The sequence below is a fragment of the Cherax quadricarinatus genome, chromosome 47 (genome assembly GCF_038502225.1).
Source record: "Cherax quadricarinatus isolate ZL_2023a chromosome 47, ASM3850222v1, whole genome shotgun sequence".
NCBI classification, from domain to species: Eukaryota; Metazoa; Arthropoda; class Malacostraca; order Decapoda; family Parastacidae; genus Cherax; species Cherax quadricarinatus.
Genome location: NC_091338.1, coordinates 18,265,291 through 18,283,558, shown reverse-complemented (window position 1 = coordinate 18,283,558; position 18,268 = coordinate 18,265,291).

Sequence of the window (18,268 nt, the reverse complement as noted above, 5' to 3'; positions counted from 1 at the left end):
CTTCTTGGGAGAGGTTTTAAGTTATGTGATATTAAATGAATACAATTTCCATGGAGGTGTGAAATGTTCTTGTTATCCAGAGTACAGTGATACAGCTCGTGCAGGTTATCCAACTTAATATAACTGCGTGTTTTAAGTCTATTTAAATTTGTTTTATTTCTATACCTTTAGAAGGTTTAATCAACAGTGTCTGGGTCATTTCTTAACATTATCATACCTAGTTCATTGTTAATTTAGATTATCGTATCACTGATACCAGATATACCAAGCTCATTCCTCATATTAAGAATTTTGTTAGTTATAGGACAACCAAGAATAATTCTAAGGCTTCGTTTTGCATTAGCTCCAAGACCCGGAGAGAATTATTTTCACCTAACATTAACATGGGCGCAGCATACTCGATATAAGAGTGTAATATGTACATCATTCTCACTATTTTCTTATTAGCACAGTAGTTGGGGTTTTAGGCAGCATGAACTCTGAGAGCATTTAGCCTGGCATTACTTTTCTTTTTAGTTGTGGTATGATGGATTTACTGGTGTTTTCACCCTACAGACAGATGGGTAGAGCAGGTCGTTTGTTTGTCTATATTTTAGTGTTAGATGGAGATATGACAGTTGATTACATATTATAGGAAGTTCTCTATGAATTCCATATAGAATGGATCATGATGTCATCAGCATAGCTCATAGATATATGTTCAAGTGAGGTAGGTAGAGTATTTAGGAAAATATTAAATAACACTGAACTGCGTGTGTATTCATTTATTTGTACTCATCATTTGTGGTCGCAGGGGTCGAGTCACAGCTTCTGGCCTCGCCTCTTCGCTGATCATTACTACAGTTCCAAGAGCTTTATCGTACCTCTTCTTAAAGCTATTATGTATGGATTCGTCCTCCACTGCATCACTCTCCAGATTGTTCCACTTCCTGACAACTCTGTGACTCATCTGAGTTTTTAACTTCCAGTTGTAACCCCTTGTTGCTGTGTGTGTGTGTGTGTGTGTGTGTGTGTGTGTGTGTGTGTGTGTGTGTGTGTGAGTCGCCTATAAAACCTGTCATCCAAAGAACTGTGCAGGTTGCTAGCAATATTCGTAACACGTCGAGTTCATAGAGGATAACAGTTCTATTTGTGATATGAAATGCATATTTTAAATCATAATGCCATTGAGATGTGGTGCGAGTTAGTGCCCGATTCTATAGTAAAGTCGAATAAGTATCACGTTTTGAAATGTTTTAAAAAGACAACAAATTAATAAGACTGGTCTAAATGTCAGGGTGTTGCGACTTTAGGCAAGTTGAGACTATTGGACCAGAAAGTGGGGGAGAGAACCTCAGTATATAAGGTGCTAGCAAGTGGTTATGACGGGTACTTGCCTCACAGTTCTGGGAATCTCGTGAGTTATGTCACCTCTCCAGGGGCTGTTGATCAGCCTTGATTTAATGCAATATCTCAGTGAAGGGGCAGTCCCTGTAGTGAGTCCGTGGTCACTGGTGACACGTGTGTCCGTGGTCACTGGTGACACGTGTGTCCGTGGTCACTGGTGACACGTGTCCGTGGTCACTGGTGACACGTGTGTCCGTGGTCACTGGTGACACGTGGGGCAGTGGTCACTGGTGACACGTGTGTCCGTGGTCACTGGTGACACGTGTGTCCGTGGTCACTGGTGACACGTGTGTCCGTGGTCACTGGTGACACGTGTGTCCGTGGTCACTGGTGACACGTATGTCCGTGGTCACTGGTGACACATGTGTCCGTGGTCACTGGTGACACGTGTGTCCGTGGTCACTGGTGACACGTGTGTCCGTGGTCACTGGTGACACGTGTGTCCGTGGTCACTGGTGACACGTGTGTCCGTGGTCACTGGTGACACGTGTGTCCGTGGTCACTGGTGACACGTGTGTCCGTGGTCACTGGTGACACGTGTGTCCGTGGCCACTGGTGACACGTGTGTCCGTGGTCACTGGTGACACGTGTGTCCGTGGTCACTGGTGACACGTGTGTCCGTGGCCACTGGTGACACGTGTGTCCGTGGTCACTGGTGACACGTGGGGCCGTGGTCACTGGTGACACGTGGGGCCGTGGTCACTGGTGACACGTGGGGCCGTGGTCACTGGTGACACGTGGGGCCGTGGTCACTGGTGACACATGTGTCCGTGGTCACTGGTGACACGTGTGTCCGTGGTCACTGGTGACACGTGTGTCCGTGTGTCACCATCGACCACCGCTGCTACGGCATCACTACCTACATAAAGATTTTCTACTTTTTAAAGTTGACAGATTGGACGAGCTGCGCTGTGCTGGCCCGAACATGTTACTTATTGTATGTTAAAGACACTTATCAATAAAAACATGACTTGTTTTGTTAGTGTGTGTGTACGTACTCACCTAATTGTGTTTGCAGGGGTCGATACTCAGCTCCTGGCAGGGTGTGTGTGTATTCATTTATATGTGGTTGCAGGGGTCGAGTCTCAGCTCCTGGCCTTGCCTCTCAATTTGCCGCCTGCCAGATTCCCTTCTGGCCTCATGAACTCTACCGTACCTGCTCTTAAATCTATGTATGGAGCCTGCCTCCACCATTTCTTCATCGAAGCCATTCCCGACCACCTTAGACTGAAGAAACAGTTCGTGATATCCATGTGATCTATCTGTCTTTCAACTTCCAGATGTGCTCCTGAGTACCTGTTTCCTACCTCTCAATTAGTCTTACCCTTTCTACTCTATCAATTTCTCTAAGTATTATGCATGTTATTATGAAGTCTTTTCTGCTGCTTCTGTCCTCTAATGCTGTTAGATTAAATTCCGTTAGCCTCTCCTCCTAGGTCATTTCTTTTAGATCTGGAACTAGTCTCGTTGCATGCTTCTACACTTTCTTAACATGCTTTCTCGGGTGTAGGCTCCATCCCGGTGCTGCACATTCCGAGATGGGTCAGAGATATACTGTATGAAGGGCCCGGGATGACTTTGTTGATGTTCCTGAAGGCTATTCTTATATTTGCCAGACGAGCATTGGCTGCTGGGATAATTCATTTGAAGTGAGCCTCCGGTGATATACTAGTCACTTTACTTACCCCTAGGTGTTTCTCTTTGAGTGTGATCTCTAGTATCTCTCTCACAGCCAATACTGTGTCTGGTTTTCTGTCCCTTGTTCCAGTTTTCATAACTTTGCATTTGCTGGCGTTGAATTCAAGCTCCCACTTATCCGACCAGTCTTGCAGTTTGTCCAGATCTATTTGTAGCTTTTCCTTGTCCTCATTTGTTTTTATTCACCTCATTAATTTCACACGGTCAACAAACAGGGATACGTCTGACTCGTTTCCATCTGGTATATCATTCCTATAAACTAGAAACAGTACTGGTCTTAGTACCAATACTAGCGGGACCTCACTTGTTAATCTTCACCATTCTGTTGTATCTTCCCTGACAATCATTCTTTTCTTCTTAAGGAGCACGGCATCAGACCTATTAGCACAAGTTAATCACGTCCAACTCACACCCACCCACACCCACTCATGTATTTATCTAACCTATTTTTAAAACTACACAACGTCTTAGCTTCTATAACGGTACTCGGGAGTTTGTTCCACTTATCCACAACTCTATTACCAAACCAGTGCTTTCCTATATGCTTCCTGGATCTAAATTTTTCCAACTTAAAACCATTGCTGCGAGTCGTGTCTTGGCTAGAACGTTATTTATATTCCGTTTATTCCTGTTTTCCATTTATACACCTCAATCATATCACCCCTAATTCTACGCCTTTCTAGAGAGTGCAGATTCAGAGCCCTCAGTCTATCCTCATAGGATGTACGAGAATGGTATACAATACAGACAAGATGAAAATTAAGACACATGTGCAACATTTTGGTATCTTTATTGTAGACGTTTCGCCATCCAGTAGCTTTATTGATACAAATTCTAGGACATAATTTGAAGACAGTAGAACTATATACAAAAGATGAGGTAATCAGTACCTCAGCCTTGGAGTTGGTGTGAAGAGCACTGTAGCCGTGAAGATTCTGGAGCACAGGAAAAGAAGGCTGGTGCTTATGTACTAACGTCAGGTGGAAAAGGACGTGTAGCAGACGAAGGCATAGTCACTGGTAGGCGGGATTCCCTAATAGAAGTTGTTCATACCCAACTAACCCATCTCTTTGGGCATGACCTACTTCCACTGGGAAATTCCGCCTACCAGTGACTATGCCCTCGTCCTAGAATCTGTATTGATAAAGCCACTGGATGGCGAAACGTCTACAATAAAGTTTCCCAGATATTTGCACATGTGTCTAAAATTTTCATTATTTAGTTTATATGTGGCATGGTTATTTTCTTGTCCAATGTTTAGAACTTTGCATGTGTTTATTTTAAACTGCATTTGCCACTTCTCCGACCACTGCATCAGTCTATTCAAATCTTCTAGGAGTGCTCTAATGTCCTCATTTGAATGAATTATGCGACCTATTTTGGTGTCATCAGCAGACTTGCTTATGTCGCTATTTATTCCTTAATGTCGTTAACATAAACTGTGAACAAAGGGCCCAGCACTGACCCCCTGTGGAACACCACTCGTGACGTGCCCCCACTCTGATTTCTCCCCGTTGATGCAAACTCTCTGCTGCCTGTCAACCACGCCTCTACCCAGGAAAAAAAATCTTCTATTTCGTGTGCCTTAATTAATTTTCGTCAATAGTCTCTAATGTGGAACTCTATCGAAAGTCTTACTGAAGTGCATATACACAATATCGTATTCATTACCATGATCTACCTCAAATACCTCGGTGAAAAACGATAGTAAATTCGTAAGGCAGGAACGCCCCTTTGTAAAACCGTGTTGAGATTCAGTAATTTTATGCCTTTCAGAATCAATAATTCCCTCGGCAATTATTGATTCCATAAATTTTCCAACTATGGAGGTAAGGCTTATTGGTCTATAGTTCGAAACTAAGGACCTGTCTCCTGCTTTGTAAATAGGTATTACATTTACCATTTTCCACATGTCCAGCACTATGCAAGTTTGTAGTGATATGTTGAAAAGACTGGCCAAAGGTTTGCTAAGCTCCTCTTTACATTTCCTTTAAAACCCTTGCAAACAGTTCATCAGGGCCTGGGGATTTGTTAGGTTTTAATTTCTCTATTTGTCTGAGGACCATGTCACTAGTTACCTTAATCATGCATAGTTTATTATCGTCCTGTTCTACATAATCTGTTATTTCTGGAATTTCGTTAGTATCTTCCTGAGTAAAAACTGAGAGGAAATAAGAGTTAAAAATTTCACACATTTCCTTATCACTGTCAGTAATCTGACCAGAGTTACTTTTGAGTGAGCCTATCTTGTCCCTAATCTTACTTCTATATACCTGAAAGAAATCTTTTGGGTTAGTCTTCGAATCCCTTGCAGCACATTTCCAGTTATTGCAGTTATTCCAGTTTTCACCTCATATTCTGCCCCGGTATCTTGCTGAGTTCAGAATAAAATGCCTTCTTATTTGCCTAGAAAATGCAGTTCACCCATCTCTTGCTCACTCTTGTTTCACATCTATCACTTCGTCATGGAACTGCAACAAGTTGTTCAGACAAGATTATCCATCTCTGAATCCATGCTGGTTATTGTTTATAGAACCCCTCGGTTCAGAAAGACATATAAGCAAATACTAAAATATATTTATTAGAAAGCGTTAGAGGTGATCAAGGTCCGAGAACCGATTTCGGTCCTGTATATATGTCCTTGCGTTTGCTCACTTGTCTTCCTTAACTAATTTGTCGGTATCTATTACCAAGTTTTATACTATAAAACCACCTCTCTCCATGTACTCTATCACTCTCATTCTGATAAATAATAATCTCCGTTACCTTGCATGGTATGAAGTAGCGAAACTGGTCTGTAGTTCAACGCTTCGCGTCTGTTTCCTTACTGTAAATATGGGAACTACGTTCACTGTTACCCATGTCTGGCAATATCCCATCTCCATTACTTGTTGAAGATCTTAGCTAGTGATGTGGATAGTGCTTCTGCTCCCTCTCACAGAATTCATGGTGACATTGTGACACTGTGGTACGTTGAACTACGTGCGACCAGCAGTAACAGCCTGGTTGATCAGGCCCTGATCCACAGGGAGGCCTGGTCGTGGACCGAGCCGCGGGGGCGTTGATCCCCGGATTACCCTCCAGGTGGACCCTCCAGGTGCGTTTCACTGCCTTTGATGCACCCAACTCCATCACAAGTTTTTCTTGACCTCTTCGCTGTTGTGTGTCCGGTGTCTAGTACCTGTCAGAGTGCTTTTAGCTCTCGACTTTCTGGCACTGTCTCTGTTTCTACTGAGAAAACTTGAAATAGCTTCCTCAACACCGCAAACCTTTTTGTGTGTGTTTGTGTGTATTCGCCAGTATGTGGTTGCAGGGATCGATTCGCATCTCTTGGCCCCATGTGTGTGTGTGTGCTTTCGTGTGTGCACCTACATGAGTGAATGCCTGTTTGCGTGCATGTGTTAGTGTATTATGTGTAGTTTTAGCCGTTTTTAATGAGCACATGTGTGCACTCGGGGTGAAGGAACGCCAACTGTTTATCAATCAGCTGTAAGGGTACATGACTGTATACTTAAAGCTGATTGATGAGTGCAGGCGTACCAACATAACGTACACTCCAGGATTTGAAGGAGTGCAGGCGTACCAACACAACGTACACTCCAGGATTTGAAGGAGTGCAGAAGTACCAACACAACGTACACTCCAGGATTTGAAGGAGTGCAGACGTACCAACACAACGTACACTCCAGGATTTGAAGGAGTGCAGGCGTACCAACAAAAGCTGCGCTCCAGGTTTGGAAGGAGTGCAGGCGTACCAACTTGACGTCTACCAATAGTTTATTTACCGGGTAGAGGCCAAATGAGTTACACTTGATCCAAGGAATTGGATCCAAGGAACTGGATCCAAGGAACTGGATCAAGAGCCGTAATTGCCTCCCATTCCCCATCGCCAGGTTCTATTTGACCCTTAATGATTTAGCGCTCTCCCCTGATTAAAAATAAAACATATCGAGTGTGTTTCGCTCAAATAGTAGATAAGTTTGTTAACTTGCGACAATGTTTCGCTCACACAGTGGATACCTTTATTAACCCCAACGTTTCGCTCACACAGTGGATACCTTTATTAACCCCCAACGTTTCGCTCACACAGTGGATACCTTTATTAACCCCAACGTTTCGCTCAGACAGTGGATACCTTTATTAACTCCAACGTTTCGCTCAGACAGTGGATACCTATATTAACCCCAACGTTTCGCTCACACAGTGGATTTATCAAGTATGAACTAATAAAGCCACTGCTTGGACGAAACGTTTCCATTGATCAGCTTATCGATTTCCTCCAGGTGCCACTTCCTCCAGGTGCCACTTCCTCCAGGTGTCACTTCCTCCAGGTGCCACTTCCTCCAGGTGTCGCTTCCTACAGGTGTCGCTTCCTCCAGGTGTCGCTTCCTCCAGGTGTCACTTCCAACAGGTGTCACTTCCTCCAGGTGTCACTTCCAACAGGTGTCACTTCCTCCAGGTGCCACTTCCTCCAGGTGTTACTTCCTACAGGTTCCACTTCCTCAAGATGTCACTTCCTCCAGGTGCCACTTCCTCAAGATGTCACGTCCTCCAGGTGTCACTTCCTCCAGGTGCCACTTCCTCCAGGTGTCACTTCCTCCAGGTGCCACTTCTTCCAGGTGCCACTTCCTCCAGGTGCCACTTCCTCCAGGTGTCACTTCCTACAGGTGCCACTTCCTCCAGGTGTCACTTCCTCCAGGTGTCACTTCCTACAGGTGTCGCTTCCTCCAGGTGTCGCTTCCTCCAGGTGTCACTTCCAACAGGTGTCACTTCCTCCAGGTGCCACTTCCTCCAGGTGTTACTTCCTACAGGTGCCACTTCCTCAAGATGTCACTTCCTCCAGGTGCCACTTCCTCAAGATGTCACGTCCTCCAGGTGTCACTTCCTCCAGGTGCCACTTCCTCCAGGTGTCACTTCCTCTAGGTGCCACTTCCTCCAGGTGTCACTTCCTACAGGTGCCACTTCCTCCAGGTGTCGCTTCCTCCAGGTGTTACTTCCTACAGGTGTCGCTTCCTCCAGGTGTCACTTCCTACAGGTGTCGCTTCCTCCAGGTGTCACTTCCTACAGGTGTCGCTTCCTCCAGGTGTCACTTACTACAGGTGTCGCTTCCTCCAGGTGTCACTTCCCAAAGGTGTCGCTTCCTCCAGGTGTTACTTCCTACAGGTGTCGCTTCCTCCAGGTGTCGCTTCCTGCAGGTGTCACTTCCAACTGGTGTCACTTCCTCCAGGTGTCACTTCCAACAGGTGTCACTTCCTCCAGGTGTTACTTCCTCCAGGTGCCACTTCCTCAAGATGTCACGTCCTCCAGGTGTCACTTCCTCCAGGTGTCACTTCCCGCAGGTGTCACTTCCTCCAGGTGTCACTTCCTACAGGTGCCACTTCCTCCAGGTGTCGCTTCCTCCAAGTGTTACTTCCTCCAGGTGTCACTTCCCACAGGTGTCACTTCCTCCAGATGTTACTTCCTACAGGTGCCACTTCCTCAAGATGTCACTTCCTACAGGTGCCACTTCCTCAAGATGTCACGTCCTCCAGGTGTCACTTCCTCCAGGTGTCACTTCCTCCAGGTGTCACTTCCTCCAGGTGTCACTTCCTCCAGGTGTCAATTCCCACAGGTGTCACTTCCTCCAGGTGTCACTTCCTCTGTGCTGTCATTTTCAGCGTCAGAAGTGCTGGAGGCTCGATCCTTCATCTGCTGAATCCAGAATTTACTTAAAGTCTCATACTAACCTCCAGGTCTTTTATTCACTCTGCCTCTGTTTCCAACTCTTGAATCCACTCTGATCTTTATTTCCAAGTATTTCTCATCCCTTTTTCTAGTACTCTTTTTCCTTTTCTTTCGGGTCATTATTTCCCTCTGGTCGCTTTCAGGTCTTTAATTCACTCTAGTTACTTGGTTGAAAATCCTATCTTGTTCTTTTTTCCTGGCCTTTAGTTCCATCTGGTTCCTTCCCCAGGTCATAAATTCCCTTTGGTTCCTTCCCCAGGTCTTAGATTCTTTATGGTCCCTTCCCCAGGTCCTAGATTCCCTCTGGTCCCTTTCCTAGGTCTTAGATTGCCTATGGTCCCTTCCCCATTCCCCTGGTCTTTGATTCTCTCTGGTCCCTTCCCCAGGTCTTAGATTCCTTAAGGTCCCTTCTCCAGGTCTTAGATTCCCTCTGGTCCGTTCCCCAGGTCTTAGGTTTTCTCTGGTGCCTTCCCCAGGTCTTAGATTCCCTATGGTCCCTTCCCCAGGTCTTAGATTCCCTATGGTCCCTTCTCCAGGTCTTAAATTCCCTATGGTCCATTCTCCAGGTCTTAGATTCCTTAAGGTCCCTTCCCCAGGCCTTAGATTCCCTATGGTCCCTTCCCCAGTCATTTTCAGCTCACCTTCGCTGATATAACTTCATGTAAATCTAATATACTGCAGCGCCATCTACAAGAGGAACATTCAGGGAAGTTAGCTTAAAAGTAGATTTTTCTCGGTAAAAAGTAACTTATTTTAATGTACAGCCTAGCTAATTATTGTGTATTCAGTGTAGCTAATTATTTTCTGCTCATCGTAGCTATAGTGTATTCAGGGTAACTAATTATTGTGTATTCAGAGAAGGTAATTACTGTGTATTCAGAGTAACTAATTATTGCGTATAGGGCGTATATAATTGTTGTGTCTTCAGCGTAGCTATTTATTGTGTGTAAAGCGTTGCTAATTATTGTGGTACTCATCTTAGTTATTTGTGTGCAAAGCTTAGCTAATCATTGTGCATACTGGGTAGCTGTATAAACAATAATTAGCGACAATACTAGAGGATTATCTAATGGTTATAATCGTAAACATAAGCCAGCGGAAGGCCTCGGTCAGATGACCAAAAGCTCCAGCTGCGGATCAACATATAACTAAGATTCGCGTCAGAAAACACTTGTCCTGTTTCCTGACACACCGCACCTAACCTAATTAGTAAAGATGGTTCTCCCAAGTGATACTTAATTGTAATGATAATTTCGGTATTGTACACGGAACACGGCATTAAATACCAGAGTCACTTGCGTACACACGTTATTATTAAAATCAAGGGGGAAGCGCTAAACCCGGAGGATTATACAGCGCCTGGGGGGGGGGATGTGGAAGGCATTCAGGCTTAATTCGGGGAACTGGAGCACAGATCCAATTCCTTAAATCAAGAGCCCCTCACCAACATCAAGGAACCTTCCTTGAGGGGTGCGTACACACAGCGTTGAAGGATTTACCAGACTTCCTGAATGTTGCTGTAACTCTCAGCAGTGTTTAGGTGCCATCTTGAAGCTCTTTGCAGCTCTAAGATCTTCTTTGTAGTATTTAGTACGCTTCAGGAACCTCCGTGTAATATTTAGTAGCATTTGGAAACCTCTTCGTATTATTTAGTAGCCTTTAGGAACTTTTTTGTAGTATTTAGTAGCCTTTGAGAAGTTTTTTGTAGTACTTAGTTGTATTTAGGAACTGCTTTGTAGCGCTTAGCAAATCTTGTTACTCTTTTAATAATTAGTGGTCCTTGAAAACATTTTTATATACTTAATGGCCCTTGGGAACCTTTATATAGCACTTAGCGGCCCTTGGGAACCTTTATATAGTGCTTAGCGGCCCTTGGGAACCTTTATATAGTGCTTAGCGGCCCTTGGGAACCTTTATATAGCGCTTAGCGGCCCTTGGGAACCTTTATATAGCACTTAGCGGCCCTTGGGAACCTTTATATAGCACTTAGCGGCACTTGGGAATCTTTATTTATCACTTAGCGGCCCTTGGGAACCTTTATATAGCACTTAGCGGCCCTTGGGAACCTTTATATAGCACTTAGCGGCCCTTGGGAACCTTTATATAGCACTTAGCGGCCCTTGGGAACCTTTATATAGCACTTAGCGGCCCTTGGGAACCTTTATATAGCACTTAGCGGCCCTTGGGAACCTTTATATAGCACTTAGCGGCCCTTGGGAACCTTTATATAGCGCTTAGCTGCCCTTGGGAACCTTTATATAGCACTTAGCGGCCCTTGGGAACCTTTATATAGCACTTAGCGGCACTTGGGAATCTTTATTTATCACTTAGCGGCCCTTGGGAACCTTTATATAGCACTTAGCGGCCCTTGGGAACCTTTATATAGCGCTTAGCGGCCTTTGGGAACCTTCATATAGCGCTTAGCGGCCCTTGGGAACCTTTATATAGCACTTAGCGGCCCTTGGGAACCTTTATATAGCACTTAGCGGCCTTTGGGAACCTTTATATAGCACTTAGCGGCCCTTGGGAACCTTTATATAGCGCTTAGCGGCCCTTGGGAACCTTTATATAGCACTTAGCGGCCCTTGGGAACCTTTATATAGCACTTAGCGGCCCTTGGGAACCTTTATATAGCACTTAGCGGCCTTTGGGAACCTTTATATAGCACTTAGCGGCCTTTGGGAACCTTTATATAGCGCTTAGCGGCCTTTGGGAACCTTTATGTAGCGCTTAGCGGCCTTTGGGAACCTTTATATAGCGCTTAGCGGCCCTTGGGAACCTTTATATAGCACTTAGCGGCCCTTGGGAACCTTTATATAGCACTTAGCGGCCTTTGGGAACCTTTATATAGCACTTAGCGGCCCATGGGAACCTTTTTTATAGCACTTAGCGGCCTTTGGGCACCTTTATATAGTACTTAGCGGCCTTTGGGAACCTTTATATTGCGCTTAGCGGCCTTTGGGAACCTTTATATGGCACTTAGCGGCCCTTGGGAACCTTTATATAGCGCTTAGCTGCCCTTGGGAACCTTTATATAGCACTTAGCGGCCCTTGGGAACCTTTATATAGCACTTAGCGGCACTTGGGAATCTTTATTTATCACTTAGCGGCCCTTGGGAACCTTTATATAGCACTTAGCGGCCCTTGGGAACCTTTATATAGCGCTTAGCGGCCTTTGGGAACCTTCATATAGCGCTTAGCGGCCCTTGGGAACCTTTATATAGCGCTTAGCGGCCCTTGGGAACCTTTATATAGCACTTAGCGGCCCATGGGAACCTTTATATAGCACTTAGCGGCCTTTGTGAACCTTTATATAGCGCTTAGCAGCCCATGGGAACCTTTATATAGCACTTAGCGGCCTTTGAGAACCTTTATATAGCACTTAGCGGCCTTTGGGAACCGTTATATAGCGCTTAGCGGCACTTGGGAACCTTTATATAGCACTTAGCGGCCCTTTGGAACCTTTATATAGCGCTTAGCGGCCCTTGGGAACCTTTATATAGCACTTAGCGGCCTTTGGGAACCTTTATATTGCGCTTAGCGGCCTTTGGAAACCTTTATATAGCGCTTAGCGGCCCTTGGAAACCTTTATATAGCACTTAGCGGCCCATGGGAACCTTTATATAGCACTTAGCGGCCTTTGGGAACCTTTATATAGCACTTAGCAGCCCATGGGAACCTTTATATAGCACTTAGCGGCCTTTGGGAACCTTTATATAGCACTTAGCGGCCTTTGGGAACCTTTATATAGCGCTTAGCGGCACTTGGGAACCTTTATATAGCACTTAGCGGCCCTTGGGAACCTTTATATAGCGCTTAGCGGCCCTTGGGAACCTTCATATAGCGCTTAGCGGCCTTTGGGAACCTTTATATAGCACTTAGCGGCCTTTGGGAACCTTTATATAGCACTTAGCGGCCCTTGGGAACCTTTATATAGCGCTTAGCGGCCCTTGGGAACCTTCATATAGCGCTTAGCGGCCTTTGGGAACCTTTATATAGCACTTAGCGGCCTTTGGGAACCTTTATATAGCACTTAGCGGCCCATGGGAAGCTTTATATAGCACTTAGCGGCCCTTGGGAACCTTTATATAGCGCTTAGTGGCCCTTGGGAACCTTTATATAGCGCTTAGCGGCCCTTGGGAACCTTTATATAGCGCTTAGCGGCACTTGGGAACCTTTATATAGCACTTAGCGGCCCTTGGGAACCTTTATATAGCGCTTAGTGGCCCTTGGGAACCTTTATATAGCGCTTAGCGGCACTTGGGAACCTTTATATAGCACTTAGCGCCCTTTGGGAACCTTTATATAGCGCTTAGCGGCACTTGGGAACCTTTATATAGCGCTTAGCGCCCTTTGGGAACCTTTATATAGCGCTTAGCGGCACTTGGGAATCTTTTTAAAGTGCCTAGCAAGTTTAAAGAATCTAGATACCTACAAGATAAAAAATGAATCTGATTTCATGGTTCCTAAGTATGTTTTTTCCCCTAAGACAGTACTGTGTAGGTGGGTTCAGCAACTGTTTCACCACTATGACACCACCTTCCTCTATGGTCACTACTGTGATACCAACTTCCACCAGTGTCACCACTATAACACCACCTTCCACCAGTGTAACCACTATGACACCACCTTCCACCAGTGTCACTACTATGACACCACCTTCCACCAGTGTCCCCACTATGACACCACCTTCCACTAGTGTCCCCACTATGACACCACCTTCCACTAGTGTCCTCACTATGACACCACCTTCCACCAGTGTCCCCACTATGACACCTTCCACTAGTGTCACCCCTACGACACCGCCTTCCACCAGTGTCCCCACTATGACACCTTCCACTAGTATCCCCACTGTGACACCACCTTCCACTAGTGTCCTCACTATGACACCGCCTTCCACTAGTGTCCTCACTATGACACCAACTTCCACAAGAGTCACGAGCTAGGTATTGTTTGGGTACAATTAGGTTACTGCTAATGACTAAGATTTTTCTCCTCTCTACTTTCCAGTCATTTTTGACTTGGTTTCATGTTGACACATCCAAAATTCGCTGCTGCTTACTTGTCCACGTTGAAGCTCATTTCCTATATCACTGATCACTGTAGAATCATTGGCTTCAAACACCACTTGCTTTCAGTTACTCTCTTCAAAGCCACTTGCTTTCAAAATCAGCCACTTTCCGAATCACTCCAAAATCACTTGCTTTTAGAATCACACTCGTTTTCAAAACCACTCCCTTTCACACACGCTTCAAAACCTACTCGCTGTTTCCTGTTGTTGAGCCAACTATTGATCCAGGTCTCATATTTGTCTCCAATACAAAGAGTCGTAATTCCGACCAACACTCTTTGAAGTGGATCCGTGTCGAAGACTTTCTGGAAATCAAAAAATACGCACACAGTAGGAAATTTGTCACCCCATTGTTCCCCGTCTCGGCTGAAACAAAGATATTCCACTCTATAGTGACTGAAACAACAGTATTACTTGTTATAGTGACTGAAACAACAGTATTACTTGTTATAGTGACTGAAACAACAGTATTACTTGTTATAGTGACTGAAACAACAGTATTACTTGTTATAGTGACTGAAACAACAGTATTACTTGTTATAGTGACTGAAACAACAGTATTACTTGTTATAGTGACTGAAATATCTATAATACTCGCTTCAACTGATAAAATATTGCTACAGGAGCTGAGGCATCATTGTCACGAACGACAATGATGGGACAGTGTGTGTTTGGCGCTTGTTTCTGAATTTAATAATAATAATTATAATATGGCGACAACGATGGAGAATATCAAACTTAACACTGAAATATCGTTCCATTTCTCTGTCTAGTGGTAGAAAGAAGACCCTTACCATAGGATAACACCAAGCCTTAAACAACAGCTAACAACAGAGCGCTTAATAGTGGCAGACAGCAGACAATTAGAAATTATTATTAGTATGCCTTTTAACACAGAGAGACAACGTTAAAAATTAACTCAGGGGTGTTATTGCATATTGCGTAGATGGTAACAGCTGTGTGTGTGTGTGTGTGTGTGTGTGTGTGTGGAGAGACAGATTAAAGTCCGCTCATAACTGGGGGTTAATGGACCAACAAAGCGCTTCTTTAATACGGAAAAGAAGAAAGAAATATGAGCAGTAATGACGTTAACTCGTGAAATAAGGTATTGAGGTAGTCTCAGGTGTTGTTCTGCTTGGCGCACTACTGCCTCCCCCAGTTATCATTGACAGTCTAGTTTGTAATTGGCTACAATAGACAGTTTGTAATATGATGCTTGCAAAGGATATTTAAAATAGGCAGTTTGTAATAGGCTGTTTTTATTAATCAGTTTGCACTAGAATGGAATAGGTTTTAATAGGCAGTTTGAAAGAGGGAGTTTATAAATGGCAGTTTATAATTGGCAGTTTGTAAGAAGCAGTAAGTTACATGCAATTTGTATCAAGACCACAAATAGTTTCAAAGGTCCTACAACACCAGGTGGCGCCGTGAACCAGCATCACAGACAGGTGGCGCCGTGATCCAGCGTCACAGACAGGTGGCGCCGTGAACCAGCGTCACAGACAGGTGGCGCCGTGAATCAGCGTCACAGACAGGTGGCGCTGTGATCCAGCGTCACAGACAGGTGGCGCCGTGAACCAGCATCACAGACAGGTGGCGCTGTGAACCAGCGTCACAGGTGGCGCTGCGAACCAGCGTCAGAGACAGGTGGCGCTGTGATTGATCACATCATCTTCACCTTACCACTACTCCCGTTGTCTCCATATTTATTCTCCTCTATATTTCACTGAGGAAGCCTACCGTGTAGACCAAACATTTCAGTAATAATGATATCGAACAGTTGCACGTATCTTAGTCATCTACTTGACGGTATTTTATACAATTTTGACAAAACCCTCCAATAGCAGACTGGTACAGAGAGGACTGCTGTTGCACTAGCCAGCGCGAGGCATGAGAGGGTCTGGGGTGCACCTAGAAGCGAGGTGCCTTCACCCACTTCACTTGTATTCACCAGCAAGGTAAACAGTAATAAATGGGAGAATTACCGACAAAATGTTAGGTAAATGGACACAGATGCAACTAATGTGTCATTTTATTGTGGCAAGATTTTCGCTCATGAACTCCTGGTGAGCGAAACGTTGCATCTGTGCCCATTTACCTAAGGTGATGTAAACAATGATTACCCTGTAATAATTCTTTCATTCAAAAATAAAATACCCATTTAGTTAACATTTTTTTTTAATTTTATAAAGCATTCTGAAACTTGTTAGAAGGGAACATTTGCAAGTTGAAAATCTGTCCCAGGAATAAACAAAACTACATTTGCAATATTATCTTCTGTCCTCCTGCTGGGTAGAATGATCCATACCCCCGGCCGGGATTGAACCCGCGGTCATAGAGTCTCAAAACTCCAGCCCGTCATTACGATTTCTTAAGTCATGTTGGGTAGAATGATGTCACACTGCCAAATGTAACACCAGAACTATTAGTATTAATAATAATTCAAGTTCTTCTAAAATCTATGCAAATAATATTCTGATCAATCTGATAGGCAGTGAAAAGCATCTCTGTTAAAAAATACTATTATTAATATTTAGTTATTGAAAGGAGAGTGTCGTCCCAGGTGCCTTCTTTTCTCTGTTGATCACCACCAGCGTCCCCTCTCCTGAGCCTGACTTCTGGACGCTCATGTGACCTACTTACACTAGTGGATGCTTCCACTCACTTGACCACAGTACATAAGTCACTTCTCCAGCCATATGTTGTAGTTTCTACAAGACTGATGGACTGAACACATCGACTCCAGGCTGAGGGACTGATTACCTCAAACTCCTCTCCTTGTACCTTTCTGCTTTATATTGGACTAATGAAGCCACTGTGTGGCGAAACGTTACTTCAATAAAATTCTCATATGTTGCATAAGTGTCTCAATCTTCAACTTGACGGTTTTCAAAACTATCTAAAACACACAAAATTATCATATGTTTGTATTTGTATACCAATTAAATGCAGTTGCAGTACCTCAGGTTACACTGATAACCGTCTTTCTCATCCACTACTGAAGCGTAACTATAACAATTCCCTATTTGTTATGGTCACTGAAACAGTAACTTGAGTTATTTACATGGGAGAGGAAGTCGAAAATAAACGTATAATAGAAATTTGTTGCTTTATAAAGCTGAAAGACGTAAAAAAGGCGGCTGACAGTGAAATAGCTAGCCTTTGTGAGCCGGTTTTAATGGTTGCAACAGTGACCAAATATTCATTACAGAGTGCGAGTTGAAATTAGTGAAAACCTTCTCTAGAATTTCTCATAGCAAGAATTTCTCATAGCAAGAATTTCTTCATAGCAAGGAAGGAGTTTGCAACAGAGTTACCGAAGTATCCCATGAGTAGTAAATAATACCGACAAGATGACAAATTAGCCGCATGTACAATATTGCACATGCGTCTAATTATTCATCCGTTGAACTATATTTAAATGACACGTTAAATGATATTGCATTTTATTATTTCTTATTTAATAAATGAATCAATGCAAGTAAATAATTGTGAATTTTCGTATTTCATCGTTATTAAAAAGCTTAATAATGATATTTGTTCATTGAAGTTTTATCTGGACGCATCACTGACATCAGCAACCTCACTCAAACTGACATCAGCAGCCTCACTCAAACATCAGACGCATCACTGACAGCAGCCTCACTCAAACATCAGACGCATCACTGACAGCAGCCTCACTCAAACATCAGACGCATCAGTGACATCAGGAGCCTCACTCAAACATCAGACAGTGTCTTCACCAGGATAGCTACTTGGAACCAGGATGGTGCTCGCCTGGTACCAGGATGGTGCTCACCTGGTACCAGGATGGTGCTCACCTGGTACCAGGATGGTACACACCTGGTGCCAGGATGGTACACACCTGGTGCCAGGATGGTACACACCTGGTGCCAGGATGGTACACACCTGGTGCCAGGATGGTACACACCTGGTACCAGGATGGTACACACCTGGTGCCAGGATGGTACACACCTGGTGCCAGGATGGTACACACCTGGTGCCAGGATGGTACACACCTGGTACCAGGATGGTGCTCACCTGGTGCCAGGATGGTACACACCTGGTGCCAGGATGGTACACACCTGGTGCCAGGATGGTACACACCTGGTGCCAGGATGGTACACACCTGGTGCCAGGATGGTACACACCTGGTACCAGGATGGTACACACCTGGTGCCAGGATGGTACACACCTGGTGCCAGGATGGTGCTCACCTGGTACCAGGATGGTGCTCACCTGGTACCAGGATGGTACACACCTGGTACCAGGATGGTGCTCACCTGGTACCAGGATGGTACACACCTGGTACCAGGATGGTACACACCTGGTACCAGGATGGTACACACCTGGTGCCAGGATGGTACACACCTGGTACCAGGATGGTAC